Here is a 23,322-nt window from a genome sequence, read left to right as displayed (position 1 = left end):
ACCCACACCAGCTGGTTTCCTTGGTCATGGCGTTCTTTGCCATTTCTAGTGCTGTTACTCCGGGCAGGTCTACCATCCTCGCCCACCTAGCCTACTGCTGCCAGCATGTCCCCTACAGTCCCCGATTTACTGGGTATTACTTCCCACCACCCATTCTCTGCATCTCCCCACATGGCAGCTAGAGTGAGTGTCAGGAAAGCCATGCTTTCCTTATAACCCACCAAGGTCTTCCCTTCCCATTTTTTTTTTTTTTAGGAAGAGCCATTATTATTTTTTTTCTTTTTTTAAAAAATTTATTTTATTTATTTATTTATTTTTGGCTGTGTTGGGTCTTTGTTGCTGCCCGCGGGCTTTCTCTAGTTGCGGCGAGCGGGGGCTACTCTTCGTTGCGGTGCAGGGGCTTCTCATTGCAGTGGCTTCTCTCATTGTGGAGCATGGGCTCTAGGCGCGAGGGCTTCAGTAGTTGTGGCTCACGGGCTCTAGAGCACAGGCTCAGTAGTTGCGGCACATGAGCTTAGTTGCTCCGCGGCATGTGGGATCTTCCCGGACCAGGGATCGAACCCGTGTCCCCTGCATTGGGAGGCGGATTCTCAACCACTGTGCCACCGGGAAAGCCCTTCCCTTCCCATTTAGAATATCCTATAAGCTGCTCATCATAATCTTCGGGACCTCAACCATCATTCTCCCATTTTACAAAGACCAGCACAGAGTTCCTGGAAGCCACACCGCTTTGGCCATAAACCCTAGTTCCACGTCTTTTCCTCCCCATCCGGCTCTTTGCAAGGCTGGCTCTGTCCCGTCTTTCAGTGCTCAGCCAAAATAAAGCTCTTACCTTAAACATGAAAAGTCTAGGAACATGTCTGTGCTTGTCCAGCCCCACCTAAAATTTCAGAGATGCTTTTAATAAGAACCGAAGCTTGTCCAAGAAGGCCACTTCAGATTCTAGGTGAGATTCAGAGGGCTGACACCCACCAGCAGGGCAGGCTTTGTGGTGTGTGCCGTAAAATGTCCTACACGTTCCCCTCTTAGAAGGGCCTCCTTGCAGTTGGCTTAATACTCTGCTATCACCATCTCAAAATTATTAAGCCTTTTTAAAGAAGGAGCCTGGCGTTTCCATTCTACACCGGACCCTGAAAATTATACAGCCAGTCCTAACCACAAATCAGGGCACACAAGGATTGAACTTGTCTGGGGCATAATCATTCAGACTGAGAACCAGCGTGGGTTTAAAGATATGAAACAATGCCCTCAAATGTGTGTGTTGCTTGTGTCTAGATTTTTGGAACATTCCTTCAACAGGGACCTAAATTTTGCTCTCCGGGTGAAAGTTAGGAAGTTTGAATCACTGATTAAAATTCTGCCAAAAAGCAGGGATTTCTTTGCAGTTTAAAGAAAGGATACAGGCGACGGAGATGTAGGGGCAGGGGGGTGTTTTGCATTTTCTGAGTGGAAGTTTGCTTGCCTGTTGTCTAAAGGCAATGGAAAATTGAGTAGGACATTTTTGGGGCAGCAGCAAGAAGCCTTCTGAATCCGAAATCTGTATCTTCCATTCTGCCACAACCTGCTGGCCATCCTGGAAAATGCGGCTGGAAAATGTCCATTGTTCCATCCAGAGATGGCTGGACTACCGCCCCTCAGCCAAGAACCTTCACCTCAAGGATTCCAGGCAACCCACGCAGACTGTATTTTTCGGAGATGCGGGCTCTTCTGTATCTCCCCCTGTTTTCTGGAACAGTGTTAAGGAAGCTCCTCCTGGCCAGAGGCTGGACTTTCCAAAGCCATTTGCTCCGAGTTAACAGGGATCACATAATCCCAGCCCTGGGAGTCTTTACCGTCTGGAAGTCCATCCTGGAGTTAGAATTTTCTCCTGAAACCCAGAAGCATCCAAAGTCACGTTTCATCAAGGGGGTCTAATGGTTGCATTCACATCAGTAACACACCTACAAATGCCTTGAGTGAGAACGTAAGCTCCACTCGTGTAGAGACCTCCTTAACCACAATAGACACAAATACTGTGTCTGTGACAGTTTGAATGGATAAAGAAATGGTTCGGGAGAATAAGGAATAAGGACCAAGTTTGGACCAGGGAAGGCAAAGCACAAGAGTTAAAAAGAAGCAAGAACTCAGAATCAGAAATGAGCATGGGAACGTAAATTGTCAGGAACTCACAGAAATATTGGGGGAGATACTGGACTTCCCACTGGACATGGGATGGGAGAGAAAGTTTTTTCTTCAGGTTTCAAATGTTAGAATGACTTCATCTAACATTGAGATTTTTCTTTCTCTGCTTATATATAATTTTACAAAAACTGTGTAATGGTCATCATGCTATGCCATAACTATTGGAACATGGTCTTTTCACTTAGAAGTAAATACGGATTTACATTTTAAAAAGTCAAGTTTCATAAAAAAAAAAAAAAAATTTGGATTTTCAAATGCCATTCCAGGGAGAGGCACTGTTTCTTAGATAATTTGTATCCAAGATCAGAAGAAGGGGTACTTATGGCAGCAAAGCATATTGGAATTACTTGTGTGCAAATCTCAACTCCAATTCTTGTTTTTTGTTTTTTTCATTCCCGGAACAAGAGGGTCTCAAGACAGAAGAAAGGATGCATCTTTGTTCTACACCTAGCTCAGTGCCCGGATTCATCTAAGTGCTCAATTAACGCTCTCCAGCGACGGGATGAATGAGTAAAATACATTGTAATCAATATATTATTACTCAGAAAAATCCAGATATTAAATCATGCACTTCGATTATTCCCTCTCTGTTTTTCTATAACTTTTGCTTTCTGCTATTCTTATCAGAACATTTTCATCATACATCCTATCCCACCAAAGTTATTACCGGTTTGAGGGGCGTCTATAAATTATATTCTTTAAGATGCACAAGCCAAGTGGGGGTGAACTTCTTGATCCAATTGAAGGTGAAAAGTTGAAAAGTGTGTCTGTCCCTTGCAAATTCCTTTTTTAGGAATGAAGTTTAAACTGACTTGTTCATGGTCAGCTGTGTGACCCCAGCAAGCCCCTGGTAGTCCCAGAATCCATGTCAAGATCCATAAAAAGAAAAAAAAAACTTATGCTACCTTTATAGAAGTGAAAGAAATGTATACATTTAAAAAGTTGTTTCAGGATTTTGAGTCAGGCAAGTTCGCAGCTATATGAGTGTGCCCCCTAGTGGTTAAATAAGCTAATGATTAAAAACACCTATTGCCCAGTAAGTCTTTGATTATTGGCTATTGGGGATGGGAGAAAATAATTTTTTTATATGTATATAAATACTTTTTCAAGAGAAGTTTTAGGCTCACAGCAATATTGAGAGGAAGATACAGAAAACAAGGAGGAAGATACAGAAAAAATTTTAAAGGAACTATATTTGCAGCTAGAATTTTATAATTTATACCTTCATTTTGGGACAATGGTTAATTAGTGATCCAGTTTAGAGTGTTTTGACAAACGGCAAAGGTTTGTATCATTTTGATATGTGATATACCTTCCATTTAAATTTTTAAAAATTTTTATTGGAGTATAGTTGATTTACAATGTTGTGTTAGTTTCAGGTGTACAGAAAAGTACAGTTATACATATACATATATCCACTCTTTTTTTAGATTCTTTTCCCATAGAGGTCATTACAGAGTATTGAGTAGAGTTCCCTGTGCTATATGGTAGGTCCTTATTAGTTATTTATTTTATATGCAGTACGGTGTATATGTCAATCCCAATCTCCCAATTTATCCCTCCCCGCCCTTTCCCCCTTGGTAACCATAAGTTTGCTTCCTACATCTGTGAGTCTATTTCTGTTTTAAAGTATCTTCAAAGCAGCTATTTATCTAGTGCTCTGTAGTGCTAAGTCTTTTCTAGGAGTCATCTCTGTGAATCTTCCCAACAATCCCATGATGTGGGCACTGTTTTTACTGGCATTTTACGAATGCAATTGAAGCAGAAATTTGCCCCAAGTCACTTGGCTGACAAGAAGCACAGCTGCTATTGAATCCAGCCTGTCAAATGTTTTAGACCTTTTTTTTTTCCCATCTCTATAGATACCACTATGCAGAAAAGAGAAAGTTTCCTCATCTCTAGAAGGCTTGTGTTTCTTTTGTTGTATGATTTCATCTATTAAAGAATAAAACTAGAATTTCCTTCCAGAATATTCTGTCCAACTATGAAATTCATTTAGATTCTTTTAGAAAGAGCAATTCCAACTTAAAAAAACAAAAAACAAAAAACTGCTGGGCAGCTAACATACTTTGGTTCTCAGATTTTTTAAAAATAACAAGGCAAGATTATATAGTGAGAGTAGGGAAAGCAAGAGGAAGTGAAATCACTCATGACAATCTGTCATATTAGCCATTATGCATTTCAACATCTGCAACCGAAAAGTCAAGTCAAAAAATAAAAACAAAAAAGACTCCCAAGGACTGCCTGAGAACGTTGCTAGAATATTTAGCCCTCTGTTCATTTCACGGAAAAAATAAAGTATAAATAAGGAGGTGAAGGGGCTGGTGTGTAGTCAGGTGCGTTCACAGGTATGTACTCAGACCCAAATCATCAATGGCATCAAGAATCTTGCCTGAAATTATAAAAAAGGGGACACATAAAACTAAGGACATTATGAGACTTGGGCATTAATGAGTCCCAGTTGGGACTCATTGCAAAAATCTCATCTAAGATGTACCATTTTCTTTTCTTTTTTCTTTTTTACTAATAATATATGTATATGTTACATTACATAACATGATGTATTTCATAGCAAATATATGTGTATATGTTTAGGTTGATGGTGCTAGAAACCATGTAAGCATTTTCATGTTTACTATCTAATCAATAATTTTTTTTTTTTTTTTAATAATTTTTTTTAATGCTTCAAACATTAAGAACAGAATCAGTTCAAAGCATTGGCTGTCATCATGCTTAAAGGTAAAATATTGAAACTATTTCATTAACATCGACTATAAAATAAGACTTTTTCTATCATTATTATTATCATAACCTATTTTTTCTGGATCACCTGACTAATGCAATTAACATAAAACTTAAATACATGTGTACTCAGAATAAGAGACAAACTTGACATTAGCTAGAATGGACATAATTGTCTACGTTGAGACCCTAGAAAATCTAAAAGAAACTATTATTATGTATGCATAGAATGTATATATAAAATTTGCAGAATATAATATTGTATAAAATCTATAATTATATAAAATAATATATTAAAATATGCTAATCATTATATACTCATGATAAATTAATCTTATATACTAATATTATAATATAATATATATTATACATGACACAACATAATTATAATTATATTATAATATTATGTGTAATATACATACTAATACTTATTTTATTAGACTCTAGAGTTTTCAACATAGACAACTATATTTTTTACAGATATCAAGTTACTTTGAGATATTTCTATTCTTAGTATCTACAGACATTAAATTTGTATTACAAATATATATATATATTTCTAGAATCAAGTGAAATAAAGATATGTGTAAATTTATATATATTAAATATATAAATATTAAATTTATATTATACCTATGTTGTATATTACACATATATCAGTTTATCAGGGTTTAGGATCCTGGCTCACAGCTGGACACCAACCCCACACTCAGATCTTGGTACCCTGCCGACCTGAAGTCAAGGTTTGCTGTTTAACCAAAGGGTATTGACATCTGAGTTGAGGTCAGGGCTCCATGGGAGACACAAGAATGTAGACAAAGATCCCAGTTGGGAAACAGGTAGGTGAAAAGAATGGATAAGAAATCAATGAGATTTTTGTGTCTTCTTTGTCCAGTACTTTTAGATATTATTACATCATTTGGTCTAAGACCAACCCTCCCTAGTAGAAATGATTCTTCTCACTCTTCAGACGATCACCCAAAACGTCTCCTTCACAGGCTGTGGGTGACCTGAACTATCAAAGGTTTCACCGACTTTGGTCCTGACACTTACCCAGCATGGCGTCCATCTCCTGCACGGTATCTCCGTACAAGCCGTGCTTGCTGATGCCGATGAACTCGTCCTATGTGGGGAGAGGGGTGTGAACATGAAGAATGGACAAGAAGAGGAGGAAAGGTCCTTCACGGTGCCTGAGAAGACGTCAACCACATCGCGTTTGAGTTTTCAATACCTCAGAAATTGAGCAACATTGTTCTTGGGCAAAGAACCCACAGTTCCCTTCTTACCTCTCCATGCCCTGTGAGAGCGGACGCACATGAAAGGCAGCCCCTTTGAGAGACTGTCGTGGCTGGAGTGGATTTTAGGATCCTCCAGTGTCTGGACACACGTAGTTGTACTGCATTTAGAAGAAGCCCTGCCTGACTATTCACAGTAGCCAAGACATGGACGCAACCTGTGTCCATCGACAGATGAATGGATAAAGAAGATGTGGTACAAATATACAATGGAATATTACTCAGTCATAAAAAAGAATGAAATAATGCCATTTGCAGCAACATGGATGGACCTAGAGATGATCATACTAAGTGAAGTAAATCTGACAGAGAAAGACAAATATCATATGATATCACATATATGTGGAATCTAAAAAATAGTACAAATGAACTTATTTACAAAATAGAAACAGACTCACAGACATAGAAAACAAATTTATGGTTACCAAAGGGGAAACCGGTGGGGGAGGGATAAATTAGGAGTTTGGGATTAGCAGATACACACTACTGTATATAAAATAGATAAACAACAGGGACCTACTGTAGAGCACAGGGAGCTCTGCGCAAACCCTTTATGTAAAGGGTTTCTTTACATCCCTGAGTTATTACTGTAGCAGCATAAGTCTCCCACCCCGAGGTCGTCCGCCATCAAGAGGACAATGTTGGGTCTGGAGTTCCTCATCATGAACATTCCGTGAAGCCTCCCAAACAAACGGTTCACAGGGCTTTCTCATCCCCAAGGCATTTCTACAACACAGGATCCCAGTGGGTCCTCAAAATACTTTACCTGGCTTGCCTCCGAGGGTTAAGGATAGTGGTCCTGTTTTACGGGAGAGGGACTTGGGGATCACACAGTTTAAAAGACTTTCACAAGGCTGGTAAATTGAAGATCAGGGATGCCATCTGAGGTCTCTGACTCAATCGTGTGTGTGTGTGTGTTTGTGTGTGTGTGTAATGCCCACCTTCTAGTCTTTGACCTCCAGTGAGGCACTCCAATGTAACATCTCTAGAGGCTGACAGCCCGGGAGTGATTGGTGAAGCCCACATCCCAGCCTTTGACCGGTGGTCCATTCTCTCTGCCCCACGACCCCCAGTCAAGACTTCTGCTTTAGATTTGGTCCCCATTCTATATATACTAGTTTGCATCTGCTAACCCCAAACTCCCAATCCTTCCCTACCCCCCCCTCCTCCCCCTAGGCAACCACCAGTCTGTTCTCTATGTCTGTGAGTCCGTTTCTGTTTTGTAGATAAGTTTATTTGTGTCATATTTTAGATTCGATATATAAGTGATATCATATGATATTTGTCTTTCTCTGTCTGACTTACTTCGCTTAGTATGATCATCTCTAGGTCCATCCATGTTGCTGCAAATTGAAAAGCCAGACTTTTTCATCTTCCCAACCCCACCGCTTAATATATTACATGGCATTTCAGTAAATGCACACCCAAGGAATCAAGAGTTTCCCAAGAGCTCGGTGAGGGAGGCAAGAACCGCTTTTTTAAAATTCACCAATCATTGCTGTTTCCACCCAAATTTCATAAGTGCCTCTGCAGTCCATATGGGTAAGAGTTGCAACTGGTGGTCTTAGCCGCCAGTGGAAAGTTCTTTCTAACTGGCAAGGAATAAAAGTTATTTGTTAAATAGAAAGAAATAAAAGTTATCTTCATGATATAAGGGAGCTCCCATTGCATCAAAATTTTGTACTTAACAATTCCAGATTTTAAGAAATATCAAGAAGACCCTTTCTACCAAGAAGCTGCTTCACCTCTGCCTGTACTCCCACCCCATCCCCCGTAGCCTCCTATTTTTTCTTCAAATTTTAACATAGAATTTTATTAAAGATAGGTAAGTGGGCAAGGCACACTTGGACTTCAGATCTATAAATGTATGAGGCTGACACATCATACACAAATACGATTTTACAAACTAGCGTTATTTTTTAGCTATCTTTAAAGAGGCGGCCAAAGTCACCTACTTCATTAAAAGCACCCCTCAAAAAACTATTAGATAAGACCGTGTTATTAATGGTTTGCATCTAAGAAAGATGAGGAAACACATTAGCCAACACAAGAGTTACATCCTCAGATGGGTGAAATGCTGGTGTACAAAATACTTGTGCAAATGTGCTTGTCCTATATTCCATCAGAGAGAGAGAGTCAAAAAGAACCCAGTATTTTGGATGGTGGAGTGGACCTTCCAAACAACGGGAAAGAGATTGTAACTATGGGAGGTGGTAGATGAGTTAACAAACCTTGATATGGTCATCACGTTGCCATGGTTACAGAGAGCAAGTTATCACCCTGTACAGCTTCAACTTATACAATGTTATATGTCCATTCCGTCTCAATGAAGCTGGAAAAAAACGTTTTTAAAATATTCCAGATTTTAATGTTTTCGTCTTTAGTGGTTAACTCCCAATGACTCAGAAATTGCAAAATGTATCAGTCATGGATATCTCAGTGAGGTAGAGACTCTTGGGTACTTATATGGAGGTTCCTTTGAATGGGACCTTATTTGGAAATAGGGTCTCTGCAGATGTGATGAAGTGATGGATGTGAGATGAGGTCCTCCTGGATGAGGGTGGCCCTAAATCCAATGGCAGGGTCCTTCTAAGCCACAGAAGAGGAGAGACCCAGACACAGAGGAGAAACCACGTGAAGATGAAGGCAGAGATGGGAGGGAGGCGGCCACAAGCCCAGGGACGCCTGGAGCCCCCAGAAGCTGGAAGAGGCGGGAAGGACCCTCCCCTGGAACCTTTGGAGGGAGCACGGCCCTGGGACACCTTGACCTCAGACGTCTGGTCTCCAGGATGGGGGAGGATGGATTCCTATTGTTGCCAGCCCCCAAGTTTGGGGTTATTTGTTACAGCCGCCCCAGGAAACAAATATATGTAATTAAGAAAAAAGTCTATGTGACAAGAGATAACCATCAGCAAAGCAAAAATGGCATGTTCAAAGAAGGAGACAATATCTACAATAATTTCTATTAAAAAATTAGAAAAGGAACAAAGTACAACAGAAAAGTAAGACATAGGGTGTCAACAGGCAATTCATAGAAGACACACAAGAGATCAATAAGCACATAAATATATGCTTAGCTTCCTCAGCAACGAGAAAACAAGTCAATTTTAAGAATCATAAGGTAGAATGCCTATCAAATCACCAATAGTTATTCAAGTTTGATAAGTATGTGGTTTTCACAAGGATTCAAAGAACGTTACCTTCCCCCCCCCACCCCCTGGCGCTGATGAAAGTTTTTATGAGTGTAAGTTGCCCCTAAATACTTTAAAAAATTTGTTTTAATGATCGTGAGCTGAAACTGAGCATTTGTACCTTTCACCTTGGAGAAACAGTAAAAAGGCAGGAATAAGGATGTTAATTGCAACACTATTTTTGTATCGAGTCAAACTGAAACCACCTGAAATGTGCATTCTTAAGACGAATGGCTACATAAATTGGAATGTATTCATTCTTAGAGAATTCCATGTAATTTCCTTCAAAACAAGAAGGGTGTACTCCTGATCTCCTGGGTCTCTTTGATGGTAAAGCTGTGTAATTCTACAAGCATTTCCCAACCGCAGCTGAACTCAAAAGAGTAATTACTTTTATGGGACGTTTCATCCAAGGATATAGCAATGCCACCAGCATGGTCTCTCCCTAAGCTCTTCCACTTCTCCATGAGGCGGGACAGTAATCACATCCTTGGTCCCATTTTCCACTGATGAAATGGGCTACAGGAGCAGGGTGCGACTCAGGGTCAAACTAATAAATTTAAACACAGCCCCTCCACGAATTAAAATGTTGCCTCCTAATTTATCCCTAAATTAGGAGTTTGGGATTAACATATACACATTACTATGTATCAGATAGATAACCAACAAGGTCCTACTGTATAGCACAGGGAACTCTACTCAATAATTTGTAATAACCTATAAAGGAAAAGAATCTGGAAAAGAATAGATATATAAAGAATATGTATATATCTGAATCGCTGTGCTGTACACCTGAAACTAACACGATATTGTAAATCAAGTATACTTTAATTTTTAAAAACTCCCTCTATTAATACTCACGAACTAAAATATTCCAGCTGACACCCATCTCGGAAGTGCCTGTATTCTTCCAATGAAAGAGAAGCACCTTCCCTCCTTCCCTAACACAGCTGGAAAATGTGTAATTATCTACCAGACCCACAGTCGACTTGCAAAGTGGACACCTAAAAATGGCTTGATGCCTGGCATCCCCCCGGTAATCTGATGGGAACAGCTGGTGAGGCTAAGACAGAATTACACGATTACGGGCACGATTCAGCCAAACTCGGCAGTTTCTACCGAAGCGGAGAAGAACAATTGACCCTACTCTCCGTTTTGGCCTCCCCATCTTCTTTTTCTGCTGTGTGCTCAGAACCAAAGCTTGGAGGTCGGGGAGAGTCAATTCGGATAAAGCAAACTCCCCGGTGATGCATAAAGAACTAAGAGTTCACGTGTGGATGTGACACGAAGGGAAGAGGCACACCTGGAGAGGCAGGTAATGCCCTAGACCATTGTTTCTCTGTCTCAGCACTACTGACATGTGGGGCTGGAGGACTCTCGGATGCGGGGCGTCCTGTGCCCTGCGGGGTGTGGAGCAGCTTCCCTGGTCTCCACCCGCCAGGTGCCAGGCTCAGCTCCAACATTGTGACAATAAAAATGTCCCTAGGCATCGCCAAGTGTCTCTAGGGAAGTAGAATTGTCTCTGGTTGCAAGTCACTGCCATAGATAGAGAGACATAAATAGTTAGATGATAGATAGATAGATAGATAGATAGATGACTAGATAGAGGGGATGGATGGATAGATAGATAGATAGATACATGACTAGATAGAGGGGATGGATGGATAGATAGATAGATAGATAGATACATGACTAGATAGAGGGGATGGATGGATAGATAGATAGATAGATACATGACTAGATAGAGGGGATGGATGGATAGATAGATAGATAGATACATGACTAGATAGAGGGGATGGATGGATAGATAGATAGATAGATAGATACATGACTAGATAGAGGGGATGGATGGATAGATAGATGACTAGATAGAGGGGATGGATGGATAGATAGAGAGATAGAGAAATAGATAGAGGTGATGGATGGATGGATAGAGAGAGAGAGAGAGATAGATACATAGATACATAGATAGATAGGTAGATAGATAGAGGTGATGGATGGCTGGATAGATAGATAGTTGATAGATAGGTAATAGCTGATAAATAAATAGATGATTATAGATTATAGATTATAGATACATACTCAGTAGATGATAGATAATAGAAAGAAAGGGAGGGAGGGAGGAGGGCAGGAAAGAAGAAAAAAAGAAATAAAATAAAAATAGATATTAGATGGTTGATAGATAATAAATAGATGATTGATACATAGAAAGACATATAGACATACGGGGTCTCCATGCTAGGTCAGGGTTTCTCAGCCTCAGCACTACTGACATCTGGGCCCGGAGGACTCTGGGATGTGGGGCGTCCCCAGCACGACTGACATGTGGGCCTGGAGGACCCTCTGATGTGGGGCGTGCTGGGCACTGTGGGCTGTGAGGCAGCTTCGCTGGTCTCCACCCACCACATGCCAGCAGCCCCCTTCCACCCCCAATGGTGACAGCCATAAATGTCCCCATTTACTAGTATCTTCCTGGGTAATATGAAGGATGCAAGATTCTGACTTTCTCATTCAAAGGGTTATTGACTCAGAATAGAAGCTCTGTGATTCTATTCTTTTTTTCTAATTTAAATACATTAATAATGAAAAGTGAGGGGGCAGTTTCCTTGTTGCTTTTTTAACTAATTCCCCACCAGAAGGAATTTAACAAATTGGATGATGACTTTATCATACGGTTCCCCAATTATACAAGAGATTTCTAAAGAGATTCACGTAAATTCCAAAGGTCCTCCAAACCGCCTGATATTTGATGACCCTTGAATCATTATTATTATAAAGTATTAAAGAGGATACTCAACAAAATGGAAAATTTTAAATACATCTGTTACTAAAAACATTCTTTTTTCCCCTAACAATTAAGGTAAATCCAGTTTTTGCATCGGCTGAGATAGACCCCATCCCTCTATATTTGTTCTTCACTAAGAAAAATTCTACTAATAAAAAATTAAATTAGAGCCATTATGAGGTAAATGTAAGCTAAGAAAATTCTTGTCTCTGGCAAATTGTTAGGTTCTGTGTCAACCAAAGATTTTTAATATTTAGAGTTCATTTATTCATTGCAATGATATGAGCTGCATATCTCCCTTCAAGAATTACAATAGATACCCTCTCAAAAAAAATAATAAAAGACCAATTTTGAAGTTCACAAACGTACTTGTACAAAGGCCCTCATTTTACTACCAAGCAAATGTCACCCACATCCATAATCTTGAATTTACCTACTTGCTTGTCCTGTGTATACTCTTAAACACATAAAATCCACTACAGAAAATAGGATTTGACACCCCAAGAGCCCACCCACAGGTGAATGGATAAATCAACTCTGAGGCAGCCAGAGTTCCTTAGAAGACCGTACTACTCAGAGATAAAAACAAAAAAGGAGCAAACCATTGATAAAGGCAACCATATTCATGGACTGAAAACTAAATAACGCTGAGCAAAAGATGCCAGAGAAAAGAGAATATATTTCATGTTCTGTATATATATAAAATTCCAGAAAATGTAAAGGAGAGAGAAGAAAAGAGAGAGAGAGAGAGAGAGAGAATCTGATAAAACTAATACTCAGTTCTCTCCAACCCCTTGACCATTTAAAAATATAAGCGTACCCAACTGGGATTTTAGTAAATTAACCTATTTTACTCACTTGACATAAGTTGTTTCCCAAGCTCCTACGTTTCTGAGTACTGATCCTGCAAGTCTAAATTCCTGCCGTGGCCCCGAGTTCCTGTACCCATTATTGTAATTAAACACGTATTAGGTACCCAGGCTGGGCACTGCTCAAATCTGCCAATTATTTTTATATTTAAATATAACCTAATGTGACCACTGTTAACATAGCTACTGAGGGAAGGAATCAAGCATCATAGACTTTCAAGTGGTACTAAACATACACAAAGGGGATTTCAGGACATGGAATTTGTTTTCTGCCAAGATAATTTTTTAAAAACCTAAGAAAGGACTTCAGCCAGAAGTCCAAAGGAGGGAAGAGAGGACAGATGTATAACAAGGTGAATTTCAGCATCTTCCGGTGGGCACGCGTCTTATGGACATAAACACATCCCTGTAAGGCTCTGCGGAGGGTGAGTGCCATGGGCTGCATTTATAGGTGGAGGTTTCATGGTATCCAGACATCCTTCCTGCAAGACGCAGTCATGCATTCCTCTTAAAACACTTCTATCCCCGCACTTGTCCTCAGGGAATTCCAGCCTTTCTTAAAGACTTAGCATGTGTGTGATAACCAGGGGGTTACGGAAAGAAGAGATGCTCGTAATGAGAATGGTTGAGAAAAAGATAGCCAGGCAATCAACCAGCAAATAGACAACGTAAGCCCAAAACTCTGTGATTTCTGGAGATCCAAGGAAGGTGACTTCATGAAAGAAGGTCGTAGTGCAAGGGTGTCCCAACCCTCGGATGCACCAAGCCCTTTCCCTGAAGTGCATCCCCAGCAGACAGACTTTTGCACCTGGGGAGCACGTTTTGCTCTTGAAGCAATGCTGCTGTCTTCGTGCGATGCCTGTGCTGTCGTTGAAAGTTGTAAAATCCAACTTCACGCCACCGTGACGTACAAAAGCAAATGCTGTGGAAGCCGGGGGGCGGGTTGGGTAGACAAACAGAGTTCAAATCAGTGCTTCTCCTGGACAAAAAAAATTTATGCAAGTGATGGAGACACACACCTACTCGTCATCTTAGAACCCCCAAATGACTCAAAACCAAAACACACAACGATCTGTTTTCGGTGCAAAAGAAAAATACATCTCTTGGGAGGCGCTAAATCCAGAGCATATACCTTGAAAGACAGAGAGAAGTTTGTTCCCGTGATTTCTCAGCTGCAAAGAGTAACCACCAGCCCTTGGGTGTTCCCGTGTGTGTCAACCCCACCCTGTTCTAAGCACTTTATGTGTAATCCCCTCATGACCCCCCAGTGGGCATACACGCACCATCCCACCAATGAGAAATCCAGGGAACAGAGAGGTTGAGCAACCTCCTTAAAGTCACACAGCTGGAAAGTGCCTTTGCCTGGCACCCGTTCCCAGTTCTGCTGTGATCACCCCGCCACACAGCCTGTGTGATCCAGGTCTCCCCTGCTTGCAGGAGTGAGACAAAGAACGATATCACCAGGAACATTCCAGCAATGATCCTGTTGCCCTGAGGCCATAATTCACAGATTCAAAACGCATGAGTGATATGGAAAGATCCAGGCGTTTTTATCTTTTTCTGGGATTCTCACCCTGCACCCGAACAAAACTCTGATGGCCAACGTGTAGCGTGTGTCCAGATGGACAGCTGTCTAACATGTCTCTTTTGACCTCTTCAGCGAAAACAGTGGAATTTGAGAAAAGGGTTCCAGCACAAGCCAAGAAGTTTGCTCCCTCATAAGCAGTGACCTTGTGGCATCGTCAAAAGGAAGGGATTGGTTTGGCAAGAACTTGTTTACAACATTTTTGTAAATCTAATGTTGTTCTCTACCATCCCTGGTCACCTGGAGAGGGCTTTCCATTTCTGCCCCTGGTACAGTCTCGATGAGCAGAATCACCCAGTTTTTCATACAGGGTCTCTTCCTTCAGTCTTTTGTATTTTTGATATTTAGGAAAAACTTGCTTTTATTTCAGTATTGATGTCCCTAGTTCAACTGCTGGGGAGAAAAGATGGTGTCCAGTTGGGAAGATTGGACCCATGGCATTCTGAGTCCTTTTGTTACCGACCAAGGTTCTTGGCCTCCTTAAGCAATAGAAATTGATCAGAGGCCAGACAAGAAATTCAGGCAAAGCTTTACTGGGGCCCCTGCTGCAGCGGGCGGGAGCGAGAATAAGTAACAGGTGCCCTGGCCCCGCTCCCCGAGGAGGGGGAAGCTGGTTCCTTCTATGGGGTGAGGGTAGAGGTGTGTCCAGGGGTCGGGCTGGAGGGGAGGCGGCTTAGGTGGGCTGCCCACCCCTTAGGTGGTGGTGTGTGCAGGGGGCATGCGCAGTGCCCTGCTTTTGCTCGGGGCTCTTCAGAGGTCACAGTTGGGTTTTTGGTCTCTTTGTATCATTTGCCCCAACTGCGCATGCACGCAGTTATTTTTAGTCCCGTAGAGTTTCTTTGTATTTCGTTGCTCAAGGAGAGGTCTGTCCAGGGGCAAGCCCTGCAACACTGCAGCAAAGGGTCCCAGGTCCCAGCAAAGGGTCCCAGGACCCAGTGTGTCTCACTTTCATAGGAAAGATACCCTGACATGATTATTAAAGGAAGGGGTCAAATTCAACATCTTCTCTCTCAGGGGAAGTGGCAGGATAGTTCAGTGGACAAGTTCAGGTCAGCCACTGCCGTGGATCAAACAACTTACTAGAAATGGAATTTGGGGCAACTTACAAACTCTATTTTTATCTGTTCTACAACAGACATTTTTATCCCCAGGTTCTTTTTTCATTTCTTTTATTGTACTAAAATGCACATAACACAAAACTTACCATTGTAACCATTATGAACTCTACCATTCAGAGGGTTTAGCACACTCACAATGTTGTATAAGCACCACCTCTATCCAGTTCCAAAGCATTTTTTTTATCCCAAAAGGAGACCCGTTACCCAGTAAGAGTCCCTCCTCCCCCTCCCCCTCTCCACTCCCTGGTGACCACTCAACTTGCCCAGCCCCAAATCTCTATGGATTTACCAATTCTGGACAATTTATATAAAATGAAATCATACACTATGTGTCCTTCTGTGTCTGGCTTCTCTCACTGAGCATCATGTTTCTGAGGTTCAATCACCTTGAAGCCTGTGTCAGTGCTTCACTCCTTTTGACGACTGTAATATTCTACTGTGTGGATAGACCCCTAAATTAACTCCAAATGGATCAAAGATCTAAAAAAGGGGGCTTAAAAATATAAAGCTCTTACAAGAAAATATAGGGTTAAACCTTCATGACTTCAGATTTGGCAATGATTTCTTAGCTATGACACCAAAAGTACAAGCAATCAAAGAAAGGAAAAATAGATAAATTTTACTGCATCAAAATTAAAAACCGGTGTGTGTCAAAGCACGCGGCCAAGAGAGTGAAAAGACAACCCACAGCATAGGAGATTTTATTGACGACACCCTCATGCTAGTATTTCTGAATTCGAGATGCATTTTACCGTGCAGCCAGGTGGCAGTCATAACCTACTTATGCAGAAACTTTCTGCCCGCACCTTCTGGAAAGATCAGGAAAGTGCTGGTGACCTAGCATCGGATGTGCATGAGTGACTCACAGTATGTTCACTGTTATCATGACTGCAGTTTTTCCAAGTTGTCTTTTTTTGTCCCAGAAAGCTGCATCCAAAGTCAACCAACCAGGCATAAGTAATATCAATCCCTGTTCTTCCCAGTTTTCAACAGCTTTGGGGTGCGATATAGTCACATTGACAAGGCGAGCTAGAATCAGGTCTTCTCCTGCCCCCAAATATTCCCTTATTCCCTGGAGGAGTCTTTTGGGGGGTAACTGATTTGCTTGCAGATACATCTATAAATGGAACATTACTCAGCCATAAAAAGGAACGAAACTGCGCCATTTGCAGAGACGTGGATGGACCTAGAGACTGTCATACAGAGTGAAGGAAGTCAGAAAGAGAAAAACAAATATCGTATATTAACACATATATGTGGTATCTAGGAAGATGATACAGATGAACTTATTTGCAAAGCAGAAATAGAGACACAGATGTACAGAACAAACTTATGGCTACCAAGGGGGGAAGAGGAGGTGGGATGAACTGGGAGATTGGGAATGACGTATAGACACACTACTATGTATAAAATAGATAACTAATGAGAACCTACTGTATAGCACAGGGAACTCATTGCTCTGGGGTGACCTAAATGGGAAGGAAATCCAAAAAAGAGGGGATAGATGGATACGTAGAGCTGATTCACTTTGCTGTACAGCAGGAAACTAACACAAACTTGTAACGCAACTCTACTTCAATAAAATTTTTTTTAAAAAAAGAACCACAAGACCCCTTCGTCTGCCGGGTTTCTCTGTGACCACCACGCCTACATCTGCCATTCGATCGGGGCATTGCTGTCTTTGTAGGGACCCACCTCTTATGACAGGGATGCCATGAGTGGTGGAGGTGACCACATGACGCCTCTTGTTCTCCACGTGCTCTGGATTGAACTGTGTCCCGCCAAAAGGCATGTAGAAGTCCTCCCCTCCAGCACCGGTGAATGCGACCTTATTTCAACCTTATGGGATCTTGAGATCCTGGAATAGGGTGGGCCCTAAATCCCACAACTGGTGTCCTTACAAGAAGACGAGACACAGACCACACACAAGGGAAGACATTTATCTGAAGGTGGAAGCAAAATGGGGGTCATGCATCTACAAGCCAAAAAAAGGCAAGAATTGCCAGGAGCCACCAGAAGCTGGAATATGCAAGGAAGGATTCTCCTCTGAGCCTCCAGAAGATTCCAACCCCACTGACCCCTTGATTTCAGACGTCTGGCCTCCAGAATCGAAAGACAATAATTTTGTTGTTGCTGTTTTTGGTCACCGACTTTGTGGTATTTTCTTACAGCAGCTCTAGGAAACCAACACACTAGCTCATAAATGAATGTCTTTGTTTGACCAAAATGGTACAGTTATGGCTTGAATTGTGTCCTCTTCCAAAAGACGCTGAAGTCCTAACTAACACAACATTGTAAAGCAACTATACTCCAATAAAAATTAATAAAAATAAATAAATAGCCAAGAAATTTTTTTTAAAAATCTATGGCCCAAATATCCTGTCTTTGAGAATCTTGAAAATGACCCTCCATGGTCTTCTAACAAAGTTTTACTTTAGGAAAATCTGAAACAATTTTGACTTTCTTTCCTTCATGACTGCCCAAGTACCCAAAGGATTTTCTTTCCATTTTTTTCTTTAAAGTCCAGTAGATCTACAAGAATATATCTTCCAGTTAGTCACTTTGTGCGGATTTTCCCAGGTACATGGTGTTTCTTTTCAATATGTAGTTTCATGTTTTGCTTTTATTTCAATGAAATTATCTTGAAAGATTAAAAAAAAAAAAAAAAAGACTTTGAAGTCCTAATCCCCAGTACCTGTGAATGTGACTTTATTTGCAAATAGGGTCTTTGCAGATGATCAAGTTAAGATGAGGTCATTAGAATGGACCCTAATCCAACATAATGGGGGTCCTCATGAAAAGGGGAAATTTGGAAACAGATGCACGCACACAGGAAGAGCACCATGTGAAGATGAAGGCAGGGATGGGTCTGATGTGTCTTCACGCCGAGGAACACCTAGGATTACCAGCAGCCCCCCGAGGCTGGGGGAGATGCATGGAGTAGATTGCTCCTCAGAGCCTTTAGAAGGAAGCAGCTCTGCTGAAACCTTGATTTGCGATATCTACCTCCAGAACAGCGAGAGGATGCCTTCTCTTGTTTTAAGCCCCCGTCTTGTGGCACTTAGCTACAGCAGCCCCGGGGACCAAAAGCCCTTTTATCCAGGCGATGCTTTTGCACACCCTGCAAGCATCCACTGGGTACCACGGCAGCCTCCGCAGCAGAATCAGGATGCAGGAGATCAGCTGCTCCATCCTCTCGTACCGGCACCTCCACCGCTTCTCCCTCTGTCACCCGCCGTGTGATGTAGAGCTGAGCAGGACCAGGGCACGGTCGGGCGCACACCAAGCTCTCGTTCACAGTCGAAGTCTGATGGAGGGACACCAAAGCCACGGCGGCCGAGTTACAAGGCCTCGTAGAGCTTTGTGAAGACCATGTGTGGTTTGTTTTGACTTCTGGGCAGTGGTCCCCAGTTATAGCACTGGACAGGGAGACGACTGCCAGGACAGAGTTCAACCTTGACTCAAAATCAGTCTTCCCGCCGATCCCAAAGTTCTATTGCCTGGTCCAGCTCGTCCTTCTGGCTCTGTCCTTTGCCAGATGTATTTCTCCAGGGAGTACTATGCCCCCAGGCAACATTCAGCAATGCCTATGGTTGTCACAGTGTGGGATTGGGTGAGTTCTACCAGTAATATCTGGTGGGTGGAGACTAGGAATGCTACTCAACCCCTCACAATGTACAGGACACCCCCTCTATACACAGTAAAGAATCACCTGGCCCCAAACATCGGTAGGGCTGTCCTAGAGAATTCTGTCTCATCCTTGAGCAGAGAAGAGCGGGTTGAATTTCAGGCGACCTGGGAGTTTTGACTTGGATCCCAGAAATGTGTCTCCTTTTGGTTGAAGTTGCACAAAAATAACTGCAAACATTTTGACAATCTTCCCTCCTGAGCAGACCTGACCCAGAGCGGTAGGTATTCCTAAGTAAAAGGCAAGTACGCTCTATTCTTTTGATCTGATAAATTCATAAAGAAGTTTTGCAGCTGTGTAGCTCCAAGACAGATACTTGGCAAGCATGAATCTCACATCAAAATGCGTCAAAGTTCAGGCCACAGAGAGTGGAAATGCAAAATGGCTTTACGGATGGGTGTCTTTACACAATTCAGCACCTAGAAGTGGGCAGAAAGTTCCTCTTATTTGAAAAAGTCTTTGAGAAGAATCATTCTTACATAAGATGTCGACTGAAACATATCTTCTGAGAACATATAGAAAAATGTTTACATTAGCAACTAGAAAAGAAAAAAGATTGGCATGCAGCCAAAAAGGAGTTTACACACAGAGTCATGTTATCAGGTAATTACACATCATTTGCATCTAGAGGTAGTTACAGCTTAGTCAGACCTATTTTCTGTCTTCTTTTTATTTTGGAGGCAGATGCCAGAGGGGGCAGAAGCACGACATTTCAGGACTGTTCCAGAGGGATTTTCAAGGCAACTGCTTTCCTGCTTTGAGACACAGCCAGCAAATGCCCCGTCTGAGCAGGCGGGTTTCAACCTACTTGTGAATGAAAGACTCCCTGTTTCCAGCAAAAGTTGTCAGAGATCCCTCTGCAAGCGTTACAGTTTGTAAATGAGAACAGAAGGTCTTCTGTAGAAACCCGAAAGGCACGGACAGCAGATGCCAGGGACTTCCTGGCCCCTTTTCTGGACAACCTAACTTGGTTTCGGTACGATCCTTGTTGCTTTGAAGAGTGAATCAGCCGGCACATGCGTGGACCGGAGAGAAGTCCTTGACTCAGAGCTGAGATCGTGTCTCCTGGCAAGAGGACCCAGAAGACTGGTCCCCCGGAGAAGCCGCCGTTCGCTGACCTGCAGCTGGCCTGGCCCAGAGACAGCCCTTCAGGTAACCGGCTTTTCTTGAGATGCCAGCGCGGCCGCTCCAGCCCGGCCAGCGACCCTTGGCAGCCCCCTAAGCACACGCGGCTGCAGGGCACACTGCAGCATCTGGCCGTATTTTAGAAGCAACTTTCTTAAAAATGGAAAGCAAAGATATCCATGTCAGATTTTTGCCTTGGGTGATCTCTACAAGGAATGCAGAATTAAGTTCAGAAAGAGAGTGCATGTAACTACACGAGATGCTAGGAGATTCTGGAGCGTGTGTACTGGACGTTGAAGCGACGCTAAGGTTAAAAACTGAACCGGGTTTGGGAACAGGGCCCAAGTGTAGTGGAGAAATGAGACATGCTGCCTGGGGTCTGGAGGACAGCGGGGAACCAGGGGTCGTAATTCTTTCTCCCCTGGAAGAGCATCAAAGGCTACAGTATGCGTAATACTTCACTGAAGGGCTTTCTTTCTCTTTTTCTGTATCATTTTTTTTAAAATGGTCAAAGTGTTTGACTTTTTTTTTTTGGTAAGTATTCTTTTTTTTTTTTTTTTCAAATCTTTATCGGAGTATAATTGCTTTACATTGTTGTGTTAGTTGCAGAAGAAGCCAATAATACAAAGTGAATCAGCTATACGTATGCATATATCCCCATATCTCCTCCCTCTTGCATCTCCCTCCCACCTTCCCTACCCCACCCCTCTAGGTCGTCACAAAGCATGCAGTTGATCTCCTTGTGCTTACTGAGATATAATTAGCAGATAACATTGTGAGAGTTTGCGGCGTACAAAGGGTCAGTTTGATACATTTCTATGTTGCAATATGATTGCGACAATAGCGTTAGCTAACACTGCTATCACCTCCCATAGTTGCCATTGCTTTTTTGTGTTGAGAACAATTGAGATCTAGTCTCTTAGCAACTTTGACTCTTAACATTACAGCAGTGTTGAGTGTAATCGCTGTGGGGCGGGTTAGCTCTCCAGAATGTATTCACCTACATGTTGCAAGTTTCCATCCTTAAACATCCTCCCATTTCTCCCACCCTCCCACCCCCTGCGGACCACCACCCTACCCTCTGCTCTTTCTTTGTCTCTTTCTTATGGAAAGTTTTCTCTGGTAGCAAGGAGCCAACATGAAGAAAAATTTGCAGTGTTCTAAGGGATAAGATGCTGTGTTCATTGGAACAGTAGACTGTGTTCCTTCTGTGTAGCTAAATATAGAAAGCCTATCACGTAAGAGGTAAACCAAAGGTTTGATAAAACTAAACCTCGTATGACATTTCCACCATGCTCAAGCGGCGTATATACGCTCAACTCTAACCCACCAGTAGAACAAATATAACCAGTCACATTCTCCAGAAAAAGTCAGAAGAAGCCAATAATACGTTTTTTCTGGGGGAAAAAAAAAAGATTAAAATAGATGTAAAGAAAACAATCATATCTACTTTATACTATATTATATATTTTCATATTTTTATATATGATTATTGTGTATTATATATTTTATGTATACATGTATCTATACATACATATACATAAATGTATATTATTTCATATATAGATACATATAAATAAAAATGTTCATCTAGACCTCCTGAGAGGTAAAGATTTGTAGCCAAAAATTGCAAAATGGAACGAACGAAAGGGTAGGGCGAATGCCGATGGTATGAAAAGAAAGCATTTCCAGGTTTCCTCCTCTGCTCAACTTGAGATATGCCATCCGAAGTGTCCACGTGTTAAAAGAGGTCTAGTAGGCAAAGTCCCCAGTGCTCTCTCCTTCCATCAGAGAGTGGAGTAGTTTCATCCACGACATACATATTGGATGAGTCCAACTCCATGACGTTCTGGAAAAGGTAAAATTATGGAGGCGGTAAAAGGATCAGTGGTTGCCAGGGGTTCAGATGGGAAGAGGGGTGAATAGGCAAAGCACAGAAGACTTTTAGGGCAGTGAAACTACTCTATATGATACTCTAATGGGCGGGGGATGGGGGGTACATGGCATTGTACCTTGTCCACGCATGGGATGTACAACACCAAGAACGAACCCTAAAGCTAACTCTGGGCTTTGGATGATACAGAAAGCAAACAGACACAATCACCGTGCAACAGGTCACCCACCTGTACACCAGCTACCAGAAGCAAAAAAGAGGCACCGTGTCAGGTAGCTCACACCTCACTAAAATCCTTCCTCGAAATGTATAAGGCAAATAAACAGCCTGTGCCTTGGTTCTAGACCTTGCACAGCCATGGTAGGTCTCACCAGGCGTGATGGGAACCCTCAGGCTTTATCCCAACTGAAAACTTCCCCGCTACAGAGGCAGTGACCACAGAGAGCCATCCAAAGAGACCTGTCTGTGGGGTTTCTTGCTGCCCAAGCCCTGTCCCAGTTGCATGCAATTGTCATCTGGCTGACCACAGGTGCACTGCCCTGTCCTTGCGCTGAGGAGGACGCAGCTTGGGGAGGTGTGAGAAAGCACCTGAGTTGCAAGGGAGCTTGGAAGGAACCACTGCTGTCTTGTGGGCAAGGACTAATGTCCAGAGAACATGAAGAACTGGGAAACATCAGGCTAGCTCAGAAGGAGAAGGGTGGAAGCACACTGGGGCATTTCTCCTTGGAGAAGGCCCTCCATGCAGTGGTCCACGCCACTGCACACACAGCCAGCCAGCAGCTAGTCTGCACCTTCCCAGGGGACAGCTTAGATGGGGAGGGTGAAACTCCGAAAGGCTGGATGTCCCCA

At 42.3% G+C, this 23,322-nt stretch overlaps 1 protein-coding gene and 1 long non-coding RNA gene across 3 annotated transcripts in view; one reads left to right on the top strand and one right to left on the bottom strand.

The window, feature by feature from the left end:
* The window catches only part of LOC309652466, a 66,530-nt gene that overhangs the window by 15,368 nt on the left and 27,840 nt on the right, over positions 1-23,322 (bottom strand). The window lies entirely within an intron of this gene.
* The window catches only part of LOC309652447 (arylsulfatase L-like), a 27,164-nt gene continuing 23,982 nt past the window's right edge, over positions 20,141-23,322 (top strand). Inside the window, exon 1 of the mRNA XM_082446246.1 lies at positions 20,141-20,606. The gene's annotated coding sequence lies outside the window, so the exon portion shown is untranslated. The remainder of the gene's footprint in view (positions 20,607-23,322) is intronic.

The sequence above is a fragment of the Balaenoptera physalus genome, assembly GCF_965194825.1.
Source record: "Balaenoptera physalus genome assembly, chromosome: X".
Classification (NCBI taxonomy): Eukaryota; Metazoa; Chordata; class Mammalia; order Artiodactyla; family Balaenopteridae; genus Balaenoptera; species Balaenoptera physalus.
This window is presented reverse-complemented; position numbering and strand designations above follow the sequence as displayed.